The 26,028-nt window shown below is 32.6% G+C and overlaps 13 non-coding genes across 13 annotated transcripts; all 13 read right to left on the bottom strand.

Annotated features, from left to right (window-relative positions):
- Positions 1-318: 318 nt before the first annotated feature.
- Positions 319-390, bottom strand: TRNAG-UCC (transfer RNA glycine (anticodon UCC)). The gene has a single exon. It is a non-coding gene; the product is annotated as a tRNA-Gly (tRNA).
- A 1,435-nt stretch (positions 391-1,825) lies between these two features.
- TRNAG-UCC (transfer RNA glycine (anticodon UCC)) lies at positions 1,826-1,897 on the bottom strand. The gene has a single exon. It is a non-coding gene; the product is annotated as a tRNA-Gly (tRNA).
- Positions 1,898-3,333: 1,436 nt separating this feature from the next.
- Positions 3,334-3,405, bottom strand: TRNAG-UCC (transfer RNA glycine (anticodon UCC)). Its single transcript has one exon. It is a non-coding gene; the product is annotated as a tRNA-Gly (tRNA).
- Positions 3,406-7,861: 4,456 nt separating this feature from the next.
- Positions 7,862-7,933, bottom strand: TRNAG-UCC (transfer RNA glycine (anticodon UCC)). Its single transcript has one exon. It is a non-coding gene; the product is annotated as a tRNA-Gly (tRNA).
- A 1,436-nt stretch (positions 7,934-9,369) lies between these two features.
- Positions 9,370-9,441, bottom strand: TRNAG-UCC (transfer RNA glycine (anticodon UCC)). The gene has a single exon. It is a non-coding gene; the product is annotated as a tRNA-Gly (tRNA).
- A 2,944-nt stretch (positions 9,442-12,385) lies between these two features.
- On the bottom strand, positions 12,386-12,457 carry TRNAG-UCC (transfer RNA glycine (anticodon UCC)). The gene has a single exon. It is a non-coding gene; the product is annotated as a tRNA-Gly (tRNA).
- A 1,434-nt stretch (positions 12,458-13,891) lies between these two features.
- TRNAG-UCC (transfer RNA glycine (anticodon UCC)) lies at positions 13,892-13,963 on the bottom strand. The gene has a single exon. It is a non-coding gene; the product is annotated as a tRNA-Gly (tRNA).
- Positions 13,964-15,398: 1,435 nt separating this feature from the next.
- On the bottom strand, positions 15,399-15,470 carry TRNAG-UCC (transfer RNA glycine (anticodon UCC)). The gene has a single exon. It is a non-coding gene; the product is annotated as a tRNA-Gly (tRNA).
- A 4,452-nt stretch (positions 15,471-19,922) lies between these two features.
- On the bottom strand, positions 19,923-19,994 carry TRNAG-UCC (transfer RNA glycine (anticodon UCC)). The gene has a single exon. It is a non-coding gene; the product is annotated as a tRNA-Gly (tRNA).
- Positions 19,995-21,430: 1,436 nt separating this feature from the next.
- Positions 21,431-21,502, bottom strand: TRNAG-UCC (transfer RNA glycine (anticodon UCC)). Its single transcript has one exon. It is a non-coding gene; the product is annotated as a tRNA-Gly (tRNA).
- Positions 21,503-22,937: 1,435 nt separating this feature from the next.
- TRNAG-UCC (transfer RNA glycine (anticodon UCC)) lies at positions 22,938-23,009 on the bottom strand. Its single transcript has one exon. It is a non-coding gene; the product is annotated as a tRNA-Gly (tRNA).
- Positions 23,010-24,445: 1,436 nt separating this feature from the next.
- TRNAG-UCC (transfer RNA glycine (anticodon UCC)) lies at positions 24,446-24,517 on the bottom strand. Its single transcript has one exon. It is a non-coding gene; the product is annotated as a tRNA-Gly (tRNA).
- A 1,437-nt stretch (positions 24,518-25,954) lies between these two features.
- TRNAG-UCC (transfer RNA glycine (anticodon UCC)) lies at positions 25,955-26,026 on the bottom strand. Its single transcript has one exon. It is a non-coding gene; the product is annotated as a tRNA-Gly (tRNA).
- Positions 26,027-26,028: the final 2 nt, after the last annotated feature.

Raw genomic sequence — 26,028 nt, 5'->3', positions numbered from 1 at the left:
ATGATATGCAAAAATACATATGAAGACATTAGATCATACAAATAAAGCTAAGCAAGCACTCTGTCATTTGAAATAATTCCTCTCTGATGTGTGTGAAAAACAGTGGTGGCTGCTTCCTTTTCTCATTTTAGATTTGGGCTCCTCCTAATACAATTAAGAACCAGAATTGATCATGGAAAACATTGAATGATTTGTATACATTGACCTTTAATATATATACATGAGAATATAAAAAAAAAAATATCTGCAATAACAATAATGTGGAAAAAAATATTAAAAATGTAAATAGCACATCATTTAATTTTAAAATTAAGACACTGCGTTGGCCGGGAATCGAACCCGGGTCAACTGCTTGGAAGGCAGCTATGCTCACCACTATACCACCAACGCCACATTTTTTCTGTGTCTAGTTATGTTTATGCATTTTTCTGAATACACATTGTCTTTGGCTCATTGCATTCTGGCTTCCAAACCTCTCATTCCAACTGTCCTACCCAAAAGCAGCAACATATCTCCACACTTTGATTTTTGAAGGGTGCTATTCATTTCTAATTTTACTTGACCTCTCTGCTGTTTTTTTTACCACCTTCACCAGCCTCTACTGATGCAAATGTTATACTCTATTAGAATCTCTAACAAAGTCCTCTCATGGTTCTCTTCTCATCTTTCTAACTGCTCCTTCAGTGTTTCTATTGTTAGCTCTTCCACTTCTTTGGTATGCCTTATGACTTTGTCCTAGAACCACTCATTTTCTCTCTATATACATGATCACATGATCTCTTTATATTTCTTTGTACTTCTGTTATTGTAAGGGTTCTTTGCAACTCTTGCACTCTGAGGTGACACTTCATTAAGGAGTGATAACCACTGGTAATTGTTGATGCTCTCACAAGTGAATAGCTATTAACACTCAATAGTAACTATTTAAATGTGTACAATAAACCACTAATGCTTCCATTCACAGACAAACAAAGAGTGAATTTATTTAGCAGATGAAAGCAAGATTTTGACAATTCCTACAATTTAGTACAATCAAATGTGATTTTTGTTTAGTTCAACTGTTCTTTTTTTAAGTACATCACAGTTCCATATTCATTGAGGAGTTTCAAACATGTGTAACAGTTTATGAACACTTTTCTATTTATGTTATTTTAAATTCATAATTGAAATAGATTCTAAATCTAGTTAGAAGTCTGCTATTTGACACTCCTGCCTTTAGTATCAAATAGCTAGTTATGGCATTGTAATGTATTTACCAATCGCAATTCATATATGTTATATGAAGCTATATTAAAGATTATTACTTACAAAGATCATTTCTAAACGTTTAATTGTACATATTTTGCATTCCTTGTTCTTTGCATTGGCTTAACCCAATGGTTTAAACAAAATAAAGTATTTGCTACAGTATAAACAACTAATACGCTTCAGTTAAAACATTAGAAAGGAAAAGAGAATGTGTCTAGATAACAGTTACCTGTTGCGGGTTTTGACAAATGTCAAGAAAACTATGATATGCAAAAATACATATGAAGACATTAGATCATACAAATAAAGCTAAGCAAGCACTCTGTCATTTGAAATAATTCCTCTCTGATGTGTGTGAAAAACAGTGGTGGCTGCTTCCTTTTCTCATTTTAGATTTGGGCTCCTCCTAATACAATTAAGAACCAGAATTGATCATGGAAAACATTGAATGATTTGTATACATTGACCTTTAATATATATACATGAGAATATAAAAAAAAAATCTGCAATAACAATAATGTGGAAAAAAATATTAAAAATGTAAATAGCACATTATTTAATTTTAAAATTAAGACACTGCGTTGGCCGGGAATCGAACCCGGGTCAACTGCTTGGAAGGCAGCTATGCTCACCACTATACCACCAACGCCACATTTTTTGCTCTGTCTAGTTATGTTTATGCATTTTTCTGAATACACATTGTCTTTGGCTCATTGCATTCTGGCTTCCAAACCTCTCATTCCAACTGTCCTACCCAAAAGCAGCAACATATCTCCACACTTTGATTTTTGAAGGGTGCTATTCATTTCTAATTTTACTTGACCTCTCTGCTGTTTTTTTTACCACCTTCACCAGCCTCTACTGATGCAAATGTTATACTTTATTAGAATCTCTAACAAAGTCCTCTCATGGTTCTCTTCTCATCTTTCTAACTGCTCCTTCAGTGTTTCTATTGTTAGCTCTTCCACTTCTTTGGTATGCCTTATGACTTTGTCCTAGAACCACTCATTTTCTCTCTATATACATGATCACATGATCTCTTTATATTTCTTTGTACTTCTGTTATTGTAAGGGTTCTTTGCAACTCTTGCACTCTGAGGTGACACTTCATTAAGGAGTGATAACCACTGGTAATTGTTGATGCTCTCACAAGTGAATAGCTATTAACACTCAATAGTAACTATTTAAATGTGTACAATAAACCACTAATGCTTCCATTCACAGACAAACAAAGAGTGAATTTATTTAGCAGATGAAAGCAAGATTTTGACAATTCCTACAATTTAGTACAATCAAATGTGATTTTTGTTTAGTTCAACTGTTCTTTTTTTAAGTACATCACAGTTCCATATTCATTGAGGAGTTTCAAACATGTGTAACAGTTTATGAACACTTTTCTATTTATGTTATTTTAAATTCATAATTGAAATAGATTCTAAATCTAGTTAGAAGTCTGCTATTTGACACTCCTGCCTTTAGTATCAAATAGCTAGTTATGGCATTGTAATGTATTTACCAATCGCAATTCATATATGTTATATGAAGCTATATTAAAGATTATTACTTACAAAGATCATTTCTAAACGTTTAATTGTACATATTTTGCATTCCTTGTTCTTTGCATTGGCTTAACCCAATGGTTTAAACAAAATAAAGTATTTGCTACAGTATAAACAACTAATACGCTTCAGTTAAAACATTAGAAAGGAAAAGAGAATGTGTCTAGATAACAGTTACCTGTTGCGGGTTTTGACAAATGTCAAGAAAACTATGATATGCAAAAATACATATGAAGACATTAGATCATACAAATAAAGCTAAGCAAGCACTCTGTCATTTGAAATAATTCCTCTCTGATCTGTGTGAAAAACAGTGGTGGCTGCTTCTTTTTCTCATTTTAGATTTGGGCTCCTCCAAATACAATTAAGAACCAGAATTGATCATGGAAAACATTGAATGATTTGTATACATTGACCTTTAATATATATACATGAGAATATAAAAAAAAAATCTGCAATAACAATAATGTGGAAAAAAATATTAAAAATGTAAATAGCACATTATTTAATTTTAAAATTAAGACACTGCGTTGGCCGGGAATCGAACCCGGGTCAACTGCTTGGAAGGCAGCTATGCTCACCACTATACCACCAACGCCACATTTTTTGCTCTGTCTAGTTATGTTTATGCATTTTTCTGAATAAACATTGTCTTTGGCTCATTGCATTCTGGCTTCCAAACCTCTCATTCCAACTGTCCTCCCCAAAAGCAGCAACATATCTCCACACTTTGATTTTTGAAGGGTGCTATTCATTTCTAATTTTACTTGACCTCTCTGCTGTTTTTTTTACCACCTTCACCAGCCTCTACTGATGCAAATGTTATACTTTATTAGAATCTCTAACAAAGTCCTCTCATGGTTCTCTTCTCATCTTTCTAACGGCTCCATCAGTGTTTCTATTGTTAGCTCTTCCACTTCTTTGGTATGCCTTATGACTTTGTCCTAGAACCACTCATTTTCTCTCTATATACATGATCACATGATCTCTTTATATTTCTTTGTACTTCTGTTATTGTAAGGGTTCTTTGCAACTCTTGCACTCTGAGGTGACACTTCATTAAGGAGTGATAACCACTGGTAATTGTTGATGCTCTCACAAGTGAATAGCTATTAACACTCAATAGTAACTATTTAAATGTGTACAATAAACCACTAATGCTTCCATTCACAGACAAACAAAGAGTGAATTTATTTAGCAGATGAAAGCAAGATTTTGACAATTCCTACAATTTAGTACAATCAAATGTGATTTTTGTTTAGTTCAACTGTTCTTTTTTTAAGTACATCACAGTTCCATATTCATTGAGGAGTTTCAAACATGTGTAACAGTTTATGAACACTTTTCTATTTATGTTATTTTAAATTCATAATTGAAATAGATTCTAAATCTAGTTAGAAGTCTGCTATTTGACACTCCTGCCTTTAGTATCAAATAGCTAGTTATGGCATTGTAATGTATTTACCAATCGCAATTCATATATGTTATATGAAGCTATATTAAAGATTATTACTTACAAAGATCATTTCTAAACGTTTAATTGTACATATTTTGCATTCCTTGTTCTTTGCATTGGCTTAACCCAATGGTTTAAACAAAATAAAGTATTTGCTACAGTATAAACAACTAATACGCTTCAGTTAAAACATTAGAAAGGAAAAGAGAATGTGTCTAGATAACAGTTACCTGTTGCGGGTTTTGACAAATGTCAAGAAAACTATGATATGCAAAAATACATATGAAGACATTAGATCATACAAATAAAGCTAAGCAAGCACTCTGTCATTTGAAATAATTCCTCTCTGATGTGTGTGAAAAACAGTGGTGGCTGCTTCCTTTTCAAAATTTTAGATTTGGGCTCCTCCTAATACAATTAAGAACCAGAATTGATCATGGAAAACATTGAATGATTTGTATACATTGACCTTTAATATATATACATGAGAATATAAAAAAAAAAATATCTGCAATAACAATAATGTGGAAAAAAATATTAAAAATGTAAATAGCACATCATTTAATTTTAAAATTAAGACACTGCGTTGGCCGGGAATCGAACCCGGGTCAACTGCTTGGAAGGCATCTATGCTCACCACTATACCACCAACGCCACATTTTTTGCTGTGTCTAGTTATGTTTATGCATTTTTCTGAATACACATTGTCTTTGGCTCATTGCATTCTGGCTTCCAAACCTCTCATTCCAACTGTCCTCCCCAAAAGCAGCAACATATCTCCACACTTTGATTTTTGAAGGGTGCTATTCATTTCTAATTTTACTTGACCTCTCTGCTGTTTTTTTTACCACTTTCACCAGCCTCTACTGATGCAAATGTTATACTCTATTAGAATCTCTAACAAAGTCCTCTCATGGTTCTCTTCTCATCTTTCTAACTGCTCCTTCAGTGTTTCTATTGTTAGCTCTTCCACTTCTTTGGTATGCCTTATGACTTTGTCCTAGAACCACTCATTTTCTCTCTATATACATGATCACATGATCTCTTTATATTTCTTTGTACTTCTGTTATTGTAAGGGTTCTTTGCAACTCTTGCACTCTGAGGTGACACTTCATTAAGGAGTGATAACCACTGGTAATTGTTGATGCTCTCACAAGTGAATAGCTATTAACACTCAATAGTAACTATTTAAATGTGTACAATAAACCACTAATGCTTCCATTCACAGACAAACAAAGAGTGAATTTATTTAGCAGATGAAAGCAAGATTTTGACAATTCCTACAATTTAGTACAATCAAATGTTATTTTTGTTTAGTTCAACTGTTCTTTTTTTAAGTACATCACAGTTCCATATTCATTGAGGAGTTTCAAACATGTGTAACAGTTTATGAACACTTTTCTATTTATGTTATTTTAAATTCATAATTGAAATAGATTCTAAATCTAGTTAGAAGTCTGCTATTTGACACTCCTGCCTTTAGTATCAAATAGCTAGTTATGGCATTGTAATGTATTTACCAATCGCAATTCATATATGTTATATGAAGCTATATTAAAGATTATTACTTACAAAGATCATTTCTAAACGTTTAATTGTACATATTTTGCATTCCTTGTTCTTTGCATTGGCTTAACCCAATGGTTTAAACAAAATAAAGTATTTGCTACAGTATAAACAACTAATACGCTTCAGTTAAAACATTAGAAAGGAAAAGAGAATGTGTCTAGATAACAGTTACCTGTTGCGGGTTTTGACAAATGTCAAGAAAACTATGATATGCAAAAATACATATGAAGACATTAGATCATACAAATAAAGCTAAGCAAGCACTCTGTCATTTGAAATAATTCCTCTCTGATGTGTGTGAAAAACAGTGGTGGCTGCTTCCTTTTCTCATTTTAGATTTGGGCTCCTCCTAATACAATTAAGAACCAGAATTGATCATGGAAAACATTGAATGATTTGTATACATTGACCTTTAATATATATACATGAGAATATAAAAAAAAAATCTGCAATAACAATAATGTGGAAAAAAATATTAAAAATGTAAATAGCACATTATTTAATTTTAAAATTAAGACACTGCGTTGGCCGGGAATCGAACCCGGGTCAACTGCTTGGAAGGCATCTATGCTCACCACTATACCACCAACGCCACATTTTTTGCTGTGTCTAGTTATGTTTATGCATTTTTCTGAATACACATTGTCTTTGGCTCATTGCATTCTGGCTTCCAAACCTCTCATTCCAACTGTCCTCCCCAAAAGCAGCAACATATCTCCACACTTTGATTTTTGAAGGGTGCTATTCATTTCTAATTTTACTTGACCTCTCTGCTGTTTTTTTTACCACTTTCACCAGCCTCTACTGATGCAAATGTTATACTTTATTAGAATCTCTAACAAAGTCCTCTCATGGTTCTCTTCTCATCTTTCTAACTGCTCCTTCAGTGTTTCTATTGTTAGCTCTTCCACTTCTTTGGTATGCCTTATGACTTTGTCCTAGAACCACTCATTTTCTCTCTATATACATGATCACATGATCTCTTTATATTTCTTTGTACTTCTGTTATTGTAAGGGTTCTTTGCAACTCTTGCACTCTGAGGTGACACTTCATTAAGGAGTGATAACCACTGGTAATTGTTGATGCTCTCACAAGTGAATAGCTATTAACACTCAATAGTAACTATTTAAATGTGTACAATAAACCACTAATGCTTCCATTCACAGACAAACAAAGAGTGAATTTATTTAGCAGATGAAAGCAAGATTTTGACAATTCCTACAATTTAGTACAATCAAATGTGATTTTTGTTTAGTTCAACTGTTCTTTTTTTAAGTACATCACAGTTCCATATTCATTGAGGAGTTTCAAACATGTGTAACAGTTTATGAACACTTTTCTATTTATGTTATTTTAAATTCATAATTGAAATAGATTCTAAATCTAGTTAGAAGTCTGCTATTTGACACTCCTGCCTTTAGTATCAAATAGCTAGTTATGGCATTGTAATGTATTTACCAATCGCAATTCATATATGTTATATGAAGCTATATTAAAGATTATTACTTACAAAGATCATTTCTAAACGTTTAATTGTACATATTTTGCATTCCTTGTTCTTTGCATTGGCTTAACCCAATGGTTTAAACAAAATAAAGTATTTGCTACAGTATAAACAACTAATACGCTTCAGTTAAAACATTAGAAAGGAAAAGAGAATGTGTCTAGATAACAGTTACCTGTTGCGGGTTTTGACAAATGTCAAGAAAACTATGATATGCAAAAATACATATGAAGACATTAGATCATACAAATAAAGCTAAGCAAGCACTCTGTCATTTGAAATAATTCCTCTCTGATGTGTGTGAAAAACAGTGGTGGCTGCTTCCTTTTCTCATTTTAGATTTGGGCTCCTCCTAATACAATTAAGAACCAGAATTGATCATGGAAAACATTGAATGATTTGTATACATTGACCTTTAATATATATACATGAGAATATAAAAAAAAAATCTGCAATAACAATAATGTGGAAAAAAATATTAAAAATGTAAATAGCACATTATTTAATTTTAAAATTAAGACACTGCGTTGGCCGGGAATCGAACCCGGGTCAACTGCTTGGAAGGCAGCTATGCTCACCACTATACCACCAACGCCACATTTTTTGCTGTGTCTAGTTATGTTTATGCATTTTTCTGAATACACATTGTCTTTGGCTCATTGCATTCTGGCTTCCAAACCTCTCATTCCAACTGTCCTCCCCAAAAGCAGCAACATATCTCCACACTTTGATTTTTGAAGGGTGCTATTCATTTCTAATTTTACTTGACCTCTCTGCTGTTTTTTTTACCACCTTCACCAGCCTCTACTGATGCAAATGTTATACTTTATTAGAATCTCTAACAAAGTCCTCTCATGGTTCTCTTCTCATCTTTCTAACTGCTCCTTCAGTGTTTCTATTGTTAGCTCTTCCACTTCTTTGGTATGCCGTATGACTTTGTCCTAGAACCACTCATTTTCTCTCTATATACATGATCACATGATCTCTTTATATTTCTTTGTACTTCTGTTATTGTAAGGGTTCTTTGCAACTCTTGCACTCTGAGGTGACACTTCATTAAGGAGTGATAACCACTGGTAATTGTTGATGCTCTCACAAGTGAATAGCTATTAACACTCAATAGTAACTATTTAAATGTGTACAATAAACCACTAATGCTTCCATTCACAGACAAACAAAGAGTGAATTTATTTAGCAGATGAAAGCAAGATTTTGACAATTCCTACAATTTAGTACAATCAAATGTGATTTTTGTTTAGTTCAACTGTTCTTTTTTTAAGTACATCACAGTTCCATATTCATTGAGGAGTTTCAAACATGTGTAACAGTTTATGAACACTTTTCTATTTATGTTATTTTAAATTCATAATTGAAATAGATTCTAAATCTAGTTAGAAGTCTGCTATTTGACACTCCTGCCTTTAGTATCAAATAGCTAGTTATGGCATTGTAATGTATTTACCAATCGCAATTCATATATGTTATATGAAGCTATATTAAAGATTATTACTTACAAAGATCATTTCTAAACGTTTAATTGTACATATTTTGCATTCCTTGTTCTTTGCATTGGCTTAACCCAATGGTTTAAACAAAATAAAGTATTTGCTACAGTATAAACAACTAATACGCTTCAGTTAAAACATTAGAAAGGAAAAGAGAATGTGTCTAGATAACAGTTACCTGTTGCGGGTTTTGACAAATGTCAAGAAAACTATGATATGCAAAAATACATATGAAGACATTAGATCATACAAATAAAGCTAAGCAAGCACTCTGTCATTTGAAATAATTCCTCTCTGATGTGTGTGAAAAACAGTGGTGGCTGCTTCCTTTTCTCATTTTAGATTTGGGCTCCTCCTAATACAATTAAGAACCAGAATTGATCATGGAAAACATTGAATGATTTGTATACATTGACCTTTAATATATATACATGAGAATATAAAAAAAAAATCTGCAATAACAATAATGTGGAAAAAAATATTAAAAATGTAAATAGCACATTATTTAATTTTAAAATTAAGACACTGCGTTGGCCGGGAATCGAACCCGGGTCAACTGCTTGGAAGGCAGCTATGCTCACCACTATACCACCAACGCCACATTTTTTGCTGTGTCTAGTTATGTTTATGCATTTTTCTGAATACACATTGTCTTTGGCTCATTGCATTCTGGCTTCCAAACCTCTCATTCCAACTGTCCTCCCCAAAAGCAGCAACATATCTCCACACTTTGATTTTTGAAGGGTGCTATTCATTTCTAATTTTACTTGACCTCTCTGCTGTTTTTTTTACCACCTTCACCAGCCTCTACTGATGCAAATGTTATACTTTATTAGAATCTCTAACAAAGTCCTCTCATGGTTCTCTTCTCATCTTTCTAACTGCTCCTTCAGTGTTTCTATTGTTAGCTCTTCCACTTCTTTGGTATGCCTTATGACTTTGTCCTAGAACCACTCATTTTCTCTCTATATACATGATCACATGATCTCTTTATATTTCTTTGTACTTCTGTTATTGTAAGGGTTCTTTGCAACTCTTGCACTCTGAGGTGACACTTCATTAAGGAGTGATAACCACTGGTAATTGTTGATGCTCTCACAAGTGAATAGCTATTAACACTCAATAGTAACTATTTAAATGTGTACAATAAACCACTAATGCTTCCATTCACAGACAAACAAAGAGTGAATTTATTTAGCAGATGAAAGCAAGATTTTGACAATTCCTACAATTTAGTACAATCAAATGTGATTTTTGTTTAGTTCAACTGTTCTTTTTTTAAGTACATCACAGTTCCATATTCATTGAGGAGTTTCAAACATGTGTAACAGTTTATGAACACTTTTCTATTTATGTTATTTTAAATTCATAATTGAAATAGATTCTAAATCTAGTTAGAAGTCTGCTATTTGACACTCCTGCCTTTAGTATCAAATAGCTAGTTATGGCATTGTAATGTATTTACCAATCGCAATTCATATATGTTATATGAAGCTATATTAAAGATTATTACTTACAAAGATCATTTCTAAACGTTTAATTGTACATATTTTGCATTCCTTGTTCTTTGCATTGGCTTAACCCAATGGTTTAAACAAAATAAAGTATTTGCTACAGTATAAACAACTAATACGCTTCAGTTAAAACATTAGAAAGGAAAAGAGAATGTGTCTAGATAACAGTTACCTGTTGCGGGTTTTGACAAATGTCAAGAAAACTATGATATGCAAAAATACATATGAAGACATTAGATCATACAAATAAAGCTAAGCAAGCACTCTGTCATTTGAAATAATTCCTCTCTGATGTGTGTGAAAAACAGTGGTGGCTGCTTCCTTTTCTCATTTTAGATTTGGGCTCCTCCTAATACAATTAAGAACCAGAATTGATCATGGAAAACATTGAATGATTTGTATACATTGACCTTTAATATATATACATGAGAATATAAAAAAAAAATCTGCAATAACAATAATGTGGAAAAAAATATTAAAAATGTAAATAGCACATTATTTAATTTTAAAATTAAGACACTGCGTTGGCTGGGAATCGAACCCGGGTCAACTGCTTGGAAGGCAGCTATGCTCACCACTATACCACCAACGCCACATTTTTTGCTGTGTCTAGTTATGTTTATGCATTTTTCTGAATACACATTGTCTTTGGCTCATTGCATTCTGGCTTCCAAACCTCTCATTCCAACTGTCCTCCCCAAAAGCAGCAACATATCTCCACACTTTGATTTTTGAAGGGTGCTATTCATTTCTAATTTTACTTGACCTCTCTGCTGTTTTTTTTACCACCTTCACCAGCCTCTACTGATGCAAATGTTATACTTTATTAGAATCTCTAACAAAGTCCTCTCATGGTTCTCTTCTCATCTTTCTAACTGCTCCTTCAGTGTTTCTATTGTTAGCTCTTCCACTTCTTTGGTATGCCGTATGACTTTGTCCTAGAACCACTCATTTTCTCTCTATATACATGATCACATGATCTCTTTATATTTCTTTGTACTTCTGTTATTGTAAGGGTTCTTTGCAACTCTTGCACTCTGAGGTGACACTTCATTAAGGAGTGATAACCACTGGTAATTGTTGATGCTCTCACAAGTGAATAGCTATTAACACTCAATAGTAACTATTTAAATGTGTACAATAAACCACTAATGCTTCCATTCACAGACAAACAAAGAGTGAATTTATTTAGCAGATGAAAGCAAGATTTTGACAATTCCTACAATTTAGTACAATCAAATGTGATTTTTGTTTAGTTCAACTGTTCTTTTTTTAAGTACATCACAGTTCCATATTCATTGAGGAGTTTCAAACATGTGTAACAGTTTATGAACACTTTTCTATTTATGTTATTTTAAATTCATAATTGAAATAGATTCTAAATCTAGTTAGAAGTCTGCTATTTGACACTCCTGCCTTTAGTATCAAATAGCTAGTTATGGCATTGTAATGTATTTACCAATCGCAATTCATATATGTTATATGAAGCTATATTAAAGATTATTACTTACAAAGATCATTTTTAAACGTTTAATTGTACATATTTTGCATTCCTTGTTCTTTGCATTGGCTTAACCCAATGGTTTAAACAAAATAAAGTATTTGCTACAGTATAAACAACTAATACGCTTCAGTTAAAACATTAGAAAGGAAAAGAGAATGTGTCTAGATAACAGTTACCTGTTGCGGGTTTTGACAAATGTCAAGAAAACTATGATATGCAAAAATACATATGAAGACATTAGATCATACAAATAAAGCTAAGCAAGCACTCTGTCATTTGAAATAATTCCTCTCTGATGTGTGTGAAAAACAGTGGTGGCTGCTTCCTTTTCTCATTTTAGATTTGGGCTCCTCCTAATACAATTAAGAACCAGAATTGATCATGGAAAACATTGAATGATTTGTATACATTGACCTTTAATATATATACATGAGAATATAAAAAAAAAATCTGCAATAACAATAATGTGGAAAAAAATATTAAAAATGTAAATAGCACATTATTTAATTTTAAAATTAAGGCATTGCGTTGGCCGGGAATCGAACCCGGGTCAACTGCTTGGAAGGCAGCTATGCTCACCACTATACCACCAACGCCACATTTTTTGCTGTGTCTAGTTATGTTTATGCATTTTTCTGAATACACATTGTCTTTGGCTCATTGCATTCTGGCTTCCAAACCTCTCTTTCCAACTGTCCTCCCCAAAAGCAGCAACATATCTCCACACTTTGATTTTTGAAGGGTGCTATTCATTTCTAATTTTACTTGACCTCTCTGCTGTTTTTTTACCACCTTCACCAGCCTCTACTGATACAAATGTTATACTCTATTAGAATCTCTAACAAAGTCCTCTCATGGTTCTCTTCTCATCTTTCTAACTGCTCCTTCAGTGTTTCTATTGTTAGCTCTTCCACTTCTTTGGTATGCCTTATGACTTTGTCCTAGAACCACTCATTTTCTCTCTATATACATGATCACATGATCTCTTTATATTTCTTTGTACTTCTGTTATTGTAAGGGTTCTTTGCAACTCTTGCACTCTGAGGTGACACTTCATTAAGGAGTGATAACCACTGGTAATTGTTGATGCTCTCACAAGTGAATAGCTATTAACACTCAATAGTAACTATTTAAATGTGTACAATAAACCACTAATGCTTCCATTCACAGACAAACAAAGAGTGAATTTATTTAGCAGATGAAAGCAAGATTTTGACAATTCCTACAATTTTGTACAATCAAATGTGATTTTTGTTTAGTTCAACTGTTCTTTTTTTAAGTACATCACAGTTCCATATTCATTGAGGAGTTTCAAACATGTGTAACAGTTTATGAACACTTTTCTATTTATGTTATTTTAAATTCATAATTGAAATAGATTCTAAATCTAGTTAGAAGTCTGCTATTTGACACTCCTGCCTTTAGTATCAAATAGCTAGTTATGGCATTGTAATGTATTTACCAATCGCAATTCATATATGTTATATGAAGCTATATTAAAGATTATTACTTACAAAGATCATTTCTAAACGTTTAATTGTACATATTTTGCATTCCTTGTTCTTTGCATTGGCTTAACCCAATGGTTTAAACAAAATAAAGTATTTGCTACAGTATAAACAACTAATACGCTTCAGTTAAAACATTAGAAAGGAAAAGAGAATGTGTCTAGATAACAGTTACCTGTTGCGGGTTTTGACAAATGTCAAGAAAACTATGATATGCAAAAATACATATGAAGACATTAGATCATACAAATAAAGCTAAGCAAGCACTCTGTCATTTGAAATAATTCCTCTCTGATGTGTGTGAAAAACAGTGGTGGCTGCTTCCTTTTCTCATTTTAGATTTGGGCTCCTCCTAATACAATTAAGAACCAGAATTGATCATGGAAAACATTGAATGATTTGTATACATTGACCTTTAATATATATACATGAGAATATAAAAAAAAATCTGCAATAACAATAATGTGGAAAAAAATATTAAAAATGTAAATAGCACATTATTTAATTTTAAAATTAAGACATTGCGTTGGCCGGGAATCGAACCCGGGTCAACTGCTTGGAAGGCAGCTATGCTCACCACTATACCACCAACGCCACATTTTTTGCTGTGTCTAGTTATGTTTATGCATTTTTCTGAATACACATTGTCTTTGGCTCATTGCATTCTGGCTTCCAAACCTCTCTTTCCAACTGTCCTCCCCAAAAGCAGCAACATATCTCCACACTTTGATTTTTGAAGGGTGCTATTCATTTCTAATTTTACTTGACCTCTCTGCTGTTTTTTTACCACCTTCACCAGCCTCTACTGATACAAATGTTATACTCTATTAGAATCTCTAACAAAGTCCTCTCATGGTTCTCTTCTCATCTTTCTAACTGCTCCTTCAGTGTTTCTATTGTTAGCTCTTCCACTTCTTTGGTATGCCTTATGACTTTGTCCTAGAACCACTCATTTTCTCTCTATATACATGATCACATGATCTCTTTATATTTCTTTGTACTTCTGTTATTGTAAGGGTTCTTTGCAACTCTTGCACTCTGAGGTGACACTTCATTAAGGAGTGATAACCACTGGTAATTGTTGATGCTCTCACAAGTGAATAGCTATTAACACTCAATAGTAACTATTTAAATGTGTACAATAAACCACTAATGCTTCCATTCACAGACAAACAAAGAGTGAATTTATTTAGCAGATGAAAGCAAGATTTTGACAATTCCTACAATTTAGTACAATCAAATGTGATTTTTGTTTAGTTCAACTGTTCTTTTTTTAAGTACATCACAGTTCCATATTCATTGAGGAGTTTCAAACATGTGTAACAGTTTATGAACACTTTTCTATTTATGTTATTTTAAATTCATAATTGAAATAGATTCTAAATCTAGTTAGAAGTCTGCTATTTGACACTCCTGCCTTTAGTATCAAATAGCTAGTTATGGCATTGTAATGTATTTACCAATCGCAATTCATATATGTTATATGAAGCTATATTAAAGATTATTACTTACAAAGATCATTTCTAAACGTTTAATTGTACATATTTTGCATTCCTTGTTCTTTGCATTGGCTTAACCCAATGGTTTAAACAAAATAAAGTATTTGCTACAGTATAAACAACTAATACGCTTCAGTTAAAACATTAGAAAGGAAAAGAGAATGTGTCTAGATAACAGTTACCTGTTGCGGGTTTTGACAAATGTCAAGAAAACTATGATATGCAAAAATACATATGAAGACATTAGATCATACAAATAAAGCTAAGCAAGCACTCTGTCATTTGAAATAATTCCTCTCTGATGTGTGTGAAAAACAGTGGTGGCTGCTTCCTTTTCTCATTTTAGATTTGGGCTCCTCCTAATACAATTAAGAACCAGAATTGATCATGGAAAACATTGAATGATTTGTATACATTGACCTTTAATATATATACATGAGAATATAAAAAAAAAATCTGCAATAACAATAATGTGGAAAAAAATATTAAAAATGTAAATAGCACATTATTTAATTTTAAAATTAAGACATTGCGTTGGCCGGGAATCGAACCCGGGTCAACTGCTTGGAAGGCAGCTATGCTCACCACTATACCACCAACGCCACATTTTTTGCTGTGTCTAGTTATGTTTATGCATTTTTCTGAATACACATTGTCTTTGGCTCATTGTATTCTGGCTTCCAAACCTCTCTTTCCAACTGTCCTCCCCAAAAGCAGCAACATATCTCCACACTTTGATTTTTGAAGGGTGCTATTCATTTCTAATTTTACTTGACCTCTCTGCTGTTTTTTTACCACCTTCACCAGCCTCTACTGATACAAATGTTATACTCTATTAGAATCTCTAACAAAGTCCTCTCATGGTTCTCTTCTCATCTTTCTAACTGCTCCTTCAGTGTTTCTATTGTTAGCTCTTCCACTTCTTTGGTATGCCTTATGACTTTGTCCTAGAACCACTCATTTTCTCTCTATATACATGATCACATGATCTCTTTATATTTCTTTGTACTTCTGTTATTGTAAGGGTTCTTTGCAACTCTTGCACTCTGAGGTGACACTTCATTAAGGAGTGATAACCACTGGTAATTGTTGATGCTCTCACAAGTGAATAGCTATTAACACTCAATAGTAACTATTTAAATGTGTACAATAAACCACTAATGCTTCCATTCACAGACAAACAAAGAGTGAATTTATTTAGCAGATGAAAGCAAGATTTTGACAATTCCTACAATTTAGTACAATCAAATGTGATTTTTGTTTAGTTCAACTGTTCTTTTTTTAAGTACATCACAGTTCCATATTCATTGAGGAGTTTCAAACATGTGTAACAGTTTATGAACACTTTTCTATTTATGTTATTTTAAATTCATAATTGAAATAGATTCTAAATCTAGTTAGAAGTCTGCTATTTGACACTCCTGCCTTTAGTATCAAATAGCTAGTTATGGCATTGTAATGTATTTACCAATCACAATTCATATATGTTATATGAAGCTATATTAAAGATTATTACTTACAAAGATCATTTCTAAACGTTTAATTGTACATATTTTGCATTCCTTGTTCTTTGCATTGGCTTAACCCAATGGTTTAAACAAAATAAAGTATTTGCTACAGTATAAACAACTAATACGCTTCAGTTAAAACATTAGAAAGGAAAAGAGAATGTGTCTAGATAACAGTTACCTGTTGCGGGTTTTGACAAATGTCAAGAAAACTATGATATGCAAAAATACATATGAAGACATTAGATCATACAAATAAAGCTAAGCAAGCACTCTGTCATTTGAAATAATTCCTCTCTGATGTGTGTGAAAAACAGTGGTGGCTGCTTCCTTTTCTCATTTTAGACTTGGGCTCCTCCTAATACAATTAAGAAACAGAATTGATCATGGAAAACATTGAATGATTTGTATACATTGACCTTTAATATATATACATGAGAATATAAAAAAAAAATCTGCAATAACAATAATGTGGAAAAAAATATTAAAAATGTAAATAGCACATTATTTAATTTTAAAATTAAGACATTGCGTTGGCCGGGAATCGAACCCGGGTCAACTGCTTGGAAGGCAGCAATGCTCACCACTATACCACCAACGCCACATTTTTTGCTGTGTCTAGTTATGTTTATGCATTTTTCTGAATACACATTGTCTTTGGCTCATTGTATTCTGGCTTCCAAACCTCTCTTTCCAACTGTCCTCCCCAAAAGCAGCAACATATCTCCACACTTTGATTTTTGAAGGGTGCTATTCATTTCTAATTTTACTTGACCTCTCTACTGTTTTTTTTACCACCTTCACCAGCCTCTACTGATACAAATGTTATACTCTATTAGAATCTCTAACAAAGTCCTCTCATGGTTCTCTTCTCATCTTTCTAACTGCTCCTTCAGTGTTTCTATTGTTAGCTCTTCCACTTCTTTGGTATGCCTTATGACTTTGTCCTAGAACCACTCATTTTCTCTCTATATACATGATCACATGATCTCTTTATATTTCTTTGTACTTCTGTTATTGTAAGGGTTCTTTGCAACTCTTGCACTCTGAGGTGACACTTCATTAAGGAGTGATAACCACTGGTAATTGTTGATGCTCTCACAAGTGAATAGCTATTAACACTCAATAGTAACTATTTAAATGTGTACAATAAACCACTAATGCTTCCATTCACAGACAAACAAAGAGTGAATTTATTTAGCAGATGAAAGCAAGATTTTGACAATTCCTACAATTTAGTACAATCAAATGTGATTTTTGTTTAGTTCAACTGTTCTTTTTTTAAGTACATCACAGTTCCATATTCATTGAGGAGTTTCAAACATGTGTAACAGTTTATGAACACTTTTCTATTTATGTTATTTTAAATTCATAATTGAAATAGATTCTAAATCTAGTTAGAAGTCTGCTATTTGACACTCCTGCCTTTAGTATCAAATAGCTAGTTATGGCATTGTAATGTATTTACCAATCGCAATTCATATATGTTATATGAAGCTATATTAAAGATTATTACTTACAAAGATCATTTCTAAACGTTTAATTGTACATATTTTGCATTCCTTGTTCTTTGCATTGGCTTAACCCAATGGTTTAAACAAAATAAAGTATTTGCTACAGTATAAACAACTAATACGCTTCAGTTAAAACATTAGAAAGGAAAAGAGAATGTGTCTAGATAACAGTTACCTGTTGCGGGTTTTGACAAATGTCAAGAAAACTATGATATGCAAAAATACATATGAAGACATTAGATCATACAAATAAAGCTAAGCAAGCACTCTGTCATTTGAAATAATTCCTCTCTGATGTGTGTGAAAAACAGTGGTGGCTGCTTCCTTTTCTCATTTTAGATTTGGGCTCCTCCTAATACAATTAAGAACCAGAATTGATCATGGAAAACATTGAATGATTTGTATACATTGACCTTTAATATATATACATGAGAATATAAAAAAAAAATCTGCAATAACAATAATGTGGAAAAAAATATTAAAAATGTAAATAGCACATTATTTAATTTTAAAATTAAGACACTGCGTTGGCCGGGAATCGAACCCGGGTCAACTGTTTGGAAGGCAGCTATGCTCACCACTATACCACCAACGCCACATTTTTTGCTGTGTCTAGTTATGTTTATGCATTTTTCTGAATACACATTGTCTTTGGCTCATTGCATTCTGGCTTCCAAACCTCTCATTCCAACTGTCCTCCCCAAAAGCAGCAACATATCTCCACACTTTGATTTTTGAAGGGTGCTATTCATTTCTAATTTTACTTGACCTCTCTGCTGTTTTTTTTACCACCTTCACCAGCCTCTACTGATGCAAATGTTATACTTTATTAGAATCTCTAACAAAGTCCTCTCATGGTTCTCTTCTCATCTTTCTAACTGCTCCTTCAGTGTTTCTATTGTTAGCTCTTCCACTTCTTTGGTATGCCGTATGACTTTGTCCTAGAACCACTCATTTTCTCTCTATATACATGATCACATGATCTCTTTATATTTCTTTGTACTTCTGTTATTGTAAGGGTTCTTTGCAACTCTTGCACTCTGAGGTGACACTTCATTAAGGAGTGATAACCACTGGTAATTGTTGATGCTCTCACAAGTGAATAGCTATTAACACTCAATAGTAACTATTTAAATGTGTACAATAAACCACTAATGCTTCCATTCACAGACAAACAAAGAGTGAATTTATTTAGCAGATGAAAGCAAGATTTTGACAATTCCTACAATTTAGTACAATCAAATGTGATTTTTGTTTAGTTCAACTGTTCTTTTTTTAAGTACATCACAGTTCCATATTCATTGAGGTGTTTCAAACATGTGTAACAGTTTATGAACACTTTTCTATTTATGTTATTTTAAATTCATAATTGAAATAGATTCTAAATCTAGTTAGAAGTCTGCTATTTGACACTCCTGCCTTTAGTATCAAATAGCTAGTTATGGCATTGTAATGTATTTACCAATCGCAATTCATATATGTTAAATGAAGCTATATTAAAGATTATTACTTACAAAGATCATTTCTAAACGTTTAATTGTACATATTTTGCATTCCTTGTTCTTTGCATTGGCTTAACCCAATGGTTTAAACAAAATAAAGTATTTGCTACAGTATAAACAACTAATACGCTTCAGTTAAAACATTAGAAAGGAAAAGAGAATGTGTCTAGATAACAGTTACCTGTTGCGGGTTTTGACAAATGTCAAGAAAACTATGATATGCAAAAATACATATGAAGACATTAGATCATACAAATAAAGCTAAGCAAGCACTCTGTCATTTGAAATAATTCCTCTCTGATGTGTGTGAAAAACAGTGGTGGCTGCTTCCTTTTCTCATTTTAGATTTGGGCTCCTCCTAATACAATTAAGAACCAGAATTGATCATGGAAAACATTGAATGATTTGTATACATTGACCTTTAATATATATACATGAGAATATAAAAAAAAAAATCTGCAATAACAATAATGTGGAAAAAAATATTAAAAATGTAAATAGCACATTATTTAATTTTAAAATTAAGACACTGCGTTGGCCGGGAATCGAACCCGGGTCAACTGCTTGGAAGGCAGCTATGCTCACCACTATACCACCAACGCCACATTTTTTGCTGTGTCTAGTTATGTTTATGCATTTTTCTGAATACACATTGTCTTTGGCTCATTGCATTCTGGCTTCCAAACCTCTCATTCCAACTGTCCTCCCCAAAAGCAGCAACATATCTCCACACTTTGATTTTTGAAGGGTGCTATTCATTTCTAATTTTACTTGACCTCTCTGCTGTTTTTTTTACCACCTTCACCAGCCTCTACTGATGCAAATGTTATACTTTATTAGAATCTCTAACAAAGTCCTCTCATGGTTCTCTTCTCATCTTTCTAACTGCTCCTTCAGTGTTTCTATTGTTAGCTCTTCCACTTCTTTGGTATGCCGTATGACTTTGTCCTAGAACCACTCATTTTCTCTCTATATACATGATCACATGATCTCTTTATATTTCTTTGTACTTCTGTTATTGTAAGGGTTCTTTGCAACTCTTGCACTCTGAGGTGACACTTCATTAAGGAGTGATAACCACTGGTAATTGTTGATGCTCTCACAAGTGAATAGCTATTAACACTCAATAGTAACTATTTAAATGTGTACAATAAACCACTAATGCTTCCATTCACAGACAAACAAAGAGTGAATTTATTTAGCAGATGAAAGCAAGATTTTGACAATTCCTACAATTTAGTACAATCAAATGTGATTTTTGTTTAGTTCAACTGTTCTTTTTTTAAGTACATCACAGTTCCATATTCATTGAGGAGTTTCAAACATGTGTAACAGTTTATGAACACTTTTCTATTTATGTTATTTTAAATTCATAATTGAAATAGATTCTAAATCTAGTTAGAAGTCTGCTATTTGACACTCCTGCCTTTAGTATCAAATAGCTAGTTATGGCATTGTAATGTATTTACCAATCGCAATTCATATATGTTATATGAAGCTATATTAAAGATTATTACTTACAAAGATCATTTCTAAACGTTTAATTGTACATATTTTGCATTCCTTGTTCTTTGCATTGGCTTAACCCAATGGTTTAAACAAAATAAAGTATTTGCTACAGTATAAACAACTAATACGCTTCAGTTAAAACATTAGAAAGGAAAAGAGAATGTGTCTAGATAACAGTTACCTGTTGCGGGTTTTGACAAATGTCAAGAAAACTATGATATGCAAAAATACATATGAAGACATTAGATCATACAAATAAAGCTAAGCAAGCACTCTGTCATTTGAAATAATTCCTCTCTGATGTGTGTGAAAAACAGTGGTGGCTGCTTCCTTTTCTCATTTTAGATTTGGGCTCCTCCTAATACAATTAAGAACCAGAATTGATCATGGAAAACATTGAATGATTTGTATACATTGACCTTTAATATATATACATGAGAATATAAAAAAAAAATCTGCAATAACAATAATGTGGAAAAAAATATTAAAAATGTAAATAGCACATTATTTAATTTTAAAATTAAGACATTGCGTTGGCCGGGAATCGAACCCGGGTCAACTGCTTGGAAGGCAGCTATGCTCACCACTATACCACCAACGCCACATTTTTTGCTGTGTCTAGTTATTTTTATGCATTTTTCTGAATACACATTGTCTTTGGCTCATTGTATTCTGGCTTCCAAACCTCTCTTTCCAACTGTCCTCCCCAAAAGCAGCAACATATCTCCACACTTTGATTTTTGAAGGGTGCTATTCATTTCTAATTTTACTTGACCTCTCTGCTGTTTTTTTACCACCTTCACCAGCCTCTACTGATACAAATGTTATACTCTATTAGAATCTCTAACAAAGTCCTCTCATGGTTCTCTTCTCATCTTTCTAACTGCTCCTTCAGTGTTTCTATTGTTAGCTCTTCCACTTCTTTGGTATGCTTTATGACTTTGTCCTAGAACCACTCATTTTCTCTCTATATACATGATCACATGATCTCTTTATATTTCTTTGTACTTCTGTTATTGTAAGGGTTCTTTGCAACTCTTGCACTCTGAGGTGACACTTCATTAAGGAGTGATAACCACTGGTAATTGTTGATGCTCTCACAAGTGAATAGCTATTAACACTCAATAGTAACTATTTAAATGTGTACAATAAACCACTAATGCTTCCATTCACAGACAAACAAAGAGTGAATTTATTTAGCAGATGAAAGCAAGATTTTGACAATTCCTACAATTTAGTACAATCAAATGTGATTTTTGTTTAGTTCAACTGTTCTTTTTTTAAGTACATCACAGTTCCATATTCATTGAGGAGTTTCAAACATGTGTAACAGTTTATGAACACTTTTCTATTTATGTTATTTTAAATTCATAATTGAAATAGATTCTAAATCTAGTTAGAAGTCTGCTATTTGACACTCCTGCCTTTAGTATCAAATAGCTAGTTATGGCATTGTAATGTATTTACCAATCGCAATTCATATATGTTATATGAAGCTATATTAAAGATTATTACTTACAAAGATCATTTCTAAACGTTTAATTGTACATATTTTGCATTCCTTGTTCTTTGCATTGGCTTAACCCAATGGTTTAAACAAAATAAAGTATTTGCTACAGTATAAACAACTAATACGCTTCAGTTAAAACATTAGAAAGGAAAAGAGAATGTGTCTAGATAACAGTTACCTGTTGCGGGTTTTGACAAATGTCAAGAAAACTATGATATGCAAAAATACATATGAAGACATTAGATCATACAAATAAAGCTAAGCAAGCACTCTGTCATTTGAAATAATTCCTCTCTGATGTGTGTGAAAAACAGTGGTGGCTGCTTCCTTTTCTCATTTTAGATTTGGGCTCCTCCTAATACAATTAAGAACCAGAATTGATCATGGAAAACATTGAATGATTTGTATACATTGACCTTTAATATATATACATGAGAATATAAAAAAAAAATCTGCAATAACAATAATGTGGAAAAAAATATTAAAAATGTAAATAGCACATTATTTAATTTTAAAATTAAGACACTGCGTTGGCCGGGAATCGAACCCGGGTCAACTGCTTGGAAGGCAGCTATGCTCACCACTATACCACCAACGCCACATTTTTTGCTGTGTCTAGTTATGTTTATGCATTTTTCTGAATACACATTGTCTTTGGCTCATTGCATTCTGGCTTCCAAACCTCTCATTCCAACTGTCCTCCCCAAAAGCAGCAACATATCTCCACACTTTGATTTTTGAAGGGTGCTATTCATTTCTAATTTTACTTGACCTCTCTGCTGTTTTTTTTACCACCTTCACCAGCCTCTACTGATGCAAATGTTATACTTTATTAGAATCTCTAACAAAGTCCTCTCATGGTTCTCTTCTCATCTTTCTAACTGCTCCTTCAGTGTTTCTATTGTTAGCTCTTCCACTTCTTTGGTATGCCGTATGACTTTGTCCTAGAACCACTCATTTTCTCTCTATATACATGATCACATGATCTCTTTATATTTCTTTGTACTTCTGTTATTGTAAGGGTTCTTTGCAACTCTTGCACTCTGAGGTGACACTTCATTAAGGAGTGATAACCACTGGTAATTGTTGATGCTCTCACAAGTGAATAGCTATTAACACTCAATAGTAACTATTTAAATGTGTACAATAAACCACTAATGCTTCCATTCACAGACAAACAAAGAGTGAATTTATTTAGCAGATGAAAGCAAGATTTTGACAATTCCTACAATTTAGTACAATCAAATGTGATTTTTGTTTAGTTCAACTGTTCTTTTTTTAAGTACATCACAGTTCCATATTCATTGAGGTGTTTCAAACATGTGTAACAGTTTATGAACACTTTTCTATTTATGTTATTTTAAATTCATAATTGAAATAGATTCTAAATCTAGTTAGAAGTCTGCTATTTGACACTCCTGCCTTTAGTATCAAATAGCTAGTTATGGCATTGTAATGTATTTACCAATCGCAATTCATATATGTTATATGAAGCTATATTAAAGATTATTACTTACAAAGATCATTTCTAAACGTTTAATTGTACATATTTTGCATTCCTTGTTCTTTGCATTGGCTTAACCCAATGGTTTAAACAAAATAAAGTATTTGCTACAGTATAAACAACTAATACGCTTCAGTTAAAACATTAGAAAGGAAAAGAGAATGTGTCTAGATAACAGTTACCTGTTGCGGGTTTTGACAAATGTCAAGAAAACTATGATATGCAAAAATACATATGAAGACATTAGATCATACAAATAAAGCTAAGCAAGCACTCTGTCATTTGAAATAATTCCTCTCTGATGTGTGTGAAAAACAGTGGTGGCTGCTTCCTTTTCTCATTTTAGATTTGGGCTCCTCCTAATACAATTAAGAACCAGAATTGATCATGGAAAACATTGAATGATTTGTATACATTGACCTTTAATATATATACATGAGAATATAAAAAAAAAATCTGCAATAACAATAATGTGGAAAAAAATATTAAAAATGTAAATAGCACATTATTTAATTTTAAAATTAAGACACTGCGTTGGCCGGGAATCGAACCCGGGTCAACTGCTTGGAAGGCAGCTATGCTCACCACTATACCACCAACGCCACATTTTTTGCTGTGTCTAGTTATGTTTATGCATTTTTCTGAATACACATTGTCTTTGGCTCATTGCATTCTGGCTTCCAAACCTCTCATTCCAACTATCCTCCCCAAAAGCAGCAACATATCTCCACACTTTGATTTTTGAAGGGTGCTATTCATTTCTAATTTTACTTGACCTCTCTGCTGTTTTTTTTACCACCTTCACCAGCCTCTACTGATGCAAATGTTATACTTTATTAGAATCTCTAACAAAGTCCTCTCATGGTTCTCTTCTCATCTTTCTAACTGCTCCTTCAGTGTTTCTATTGTTAGCTCTTCCACTTCTTTGGTATGCCGTATGACTTTGTCCTAGAACCACTCATTTTCTCTCTATATACATGATCACATGATCTCTTTATATTTCTTTGTACTTCTGTTATTGTAAGGGTTCTTTGCAACTCTTGCACTCTGAGGTGACACTTCATTAAGGAGTGATAACCACTGGTAATTGTTGATGCTCTCACAAGTGAATAGCTATTAACACTCAATAGTAACTATTTAAATGTGTACAATAAACCACTAATGCTTCCATTCACAGACAAACAAAGAGTGAATTTATTTAGCAGATGAAAGCAAGATTTTGACAATTCCTACAATTTAGTACAATCAAATGTGATTTTTGTTTAGTTCAACTGTTCTTTTTTTAAGTACATCACAGTTCCATATTCATTGAGGTGTTTCAAACATGTGTAACAGTTTATGAACACTTTTCTATTTATGTTATTTTAAATTCATAATTGAAATAGATTCTAAATCTAGTTAGAAGTCTGCTATTTGACACTCCTGCCTTTAGTATCAAATAGCTAGTTATGGCATTGTAATGTATTTACCAATCGCAATTCATATATGTTATATGAAGCTATATTAAAGATTATTACTTACAAAGATCATTTCTAAACGTTTAATTGTACATATTTTGCATTCCTTGTTCTTTGCATTGGCTTAACCCAATGGTTTAAACAAAATAAAGTATTTGCTACAGTATAAACAACTAATACGCTTCAGTTAAAACATTAGAAAGGAAAAGAGAATGTGTCTAGATAACAGTTACCTGTTGCGGGTTTTGACAAATGTCAAGAAAACTATGATATGCAAAAATACATATGAAGACATTAGATCATACAAATAAAGCTAAGCAAGCACTCTGTCATTTGAAATAATTCCTCTCTGATGTGTGTGAAAAACAGTGGTGGCTGCTTCCTTTTCTCATTTTAGATTTGGGCTCCTCCTAATACAATTAAGAACCAGAATTGATCATGGAAAACATTGAATGATTTGTATACATTGACCTTTAATATATATACATGAGAATATAAAAAAAAAAATCTGCAATAACAATAATGTGGAAAAAAATATTAAAAATGTAAATAGCACATTATTTAATTTTAAAATTAAGACACTGCGTTGGCCGGGAATCGAACCCGGGTCAACTGCTTGGAAGGCAGCTATGCTCACCACTATACCACCAACGCCA

Source organism: Ascaphus truei, unplaced genomic scaffold, assembly GCF_040206685.1.
Source record: "Ascaphus truei isolate aAscTru1 unplaced genomic scaffold, aAscTru1.hap1 HAP1_SCAFFOLD_1259, whole genome shotgun sequence".
Classification (NCBI taxonomy): Eukaryota; Metazoa; Chordata; class Amphibia; order Anura; family Ascaphidae; genus Ascaphus; species Ascaphus truei.
Note: the sequence above shows the minus strand (reverse complement) of the source record. Positions and strands in the feature narration are given on the sequence as shown.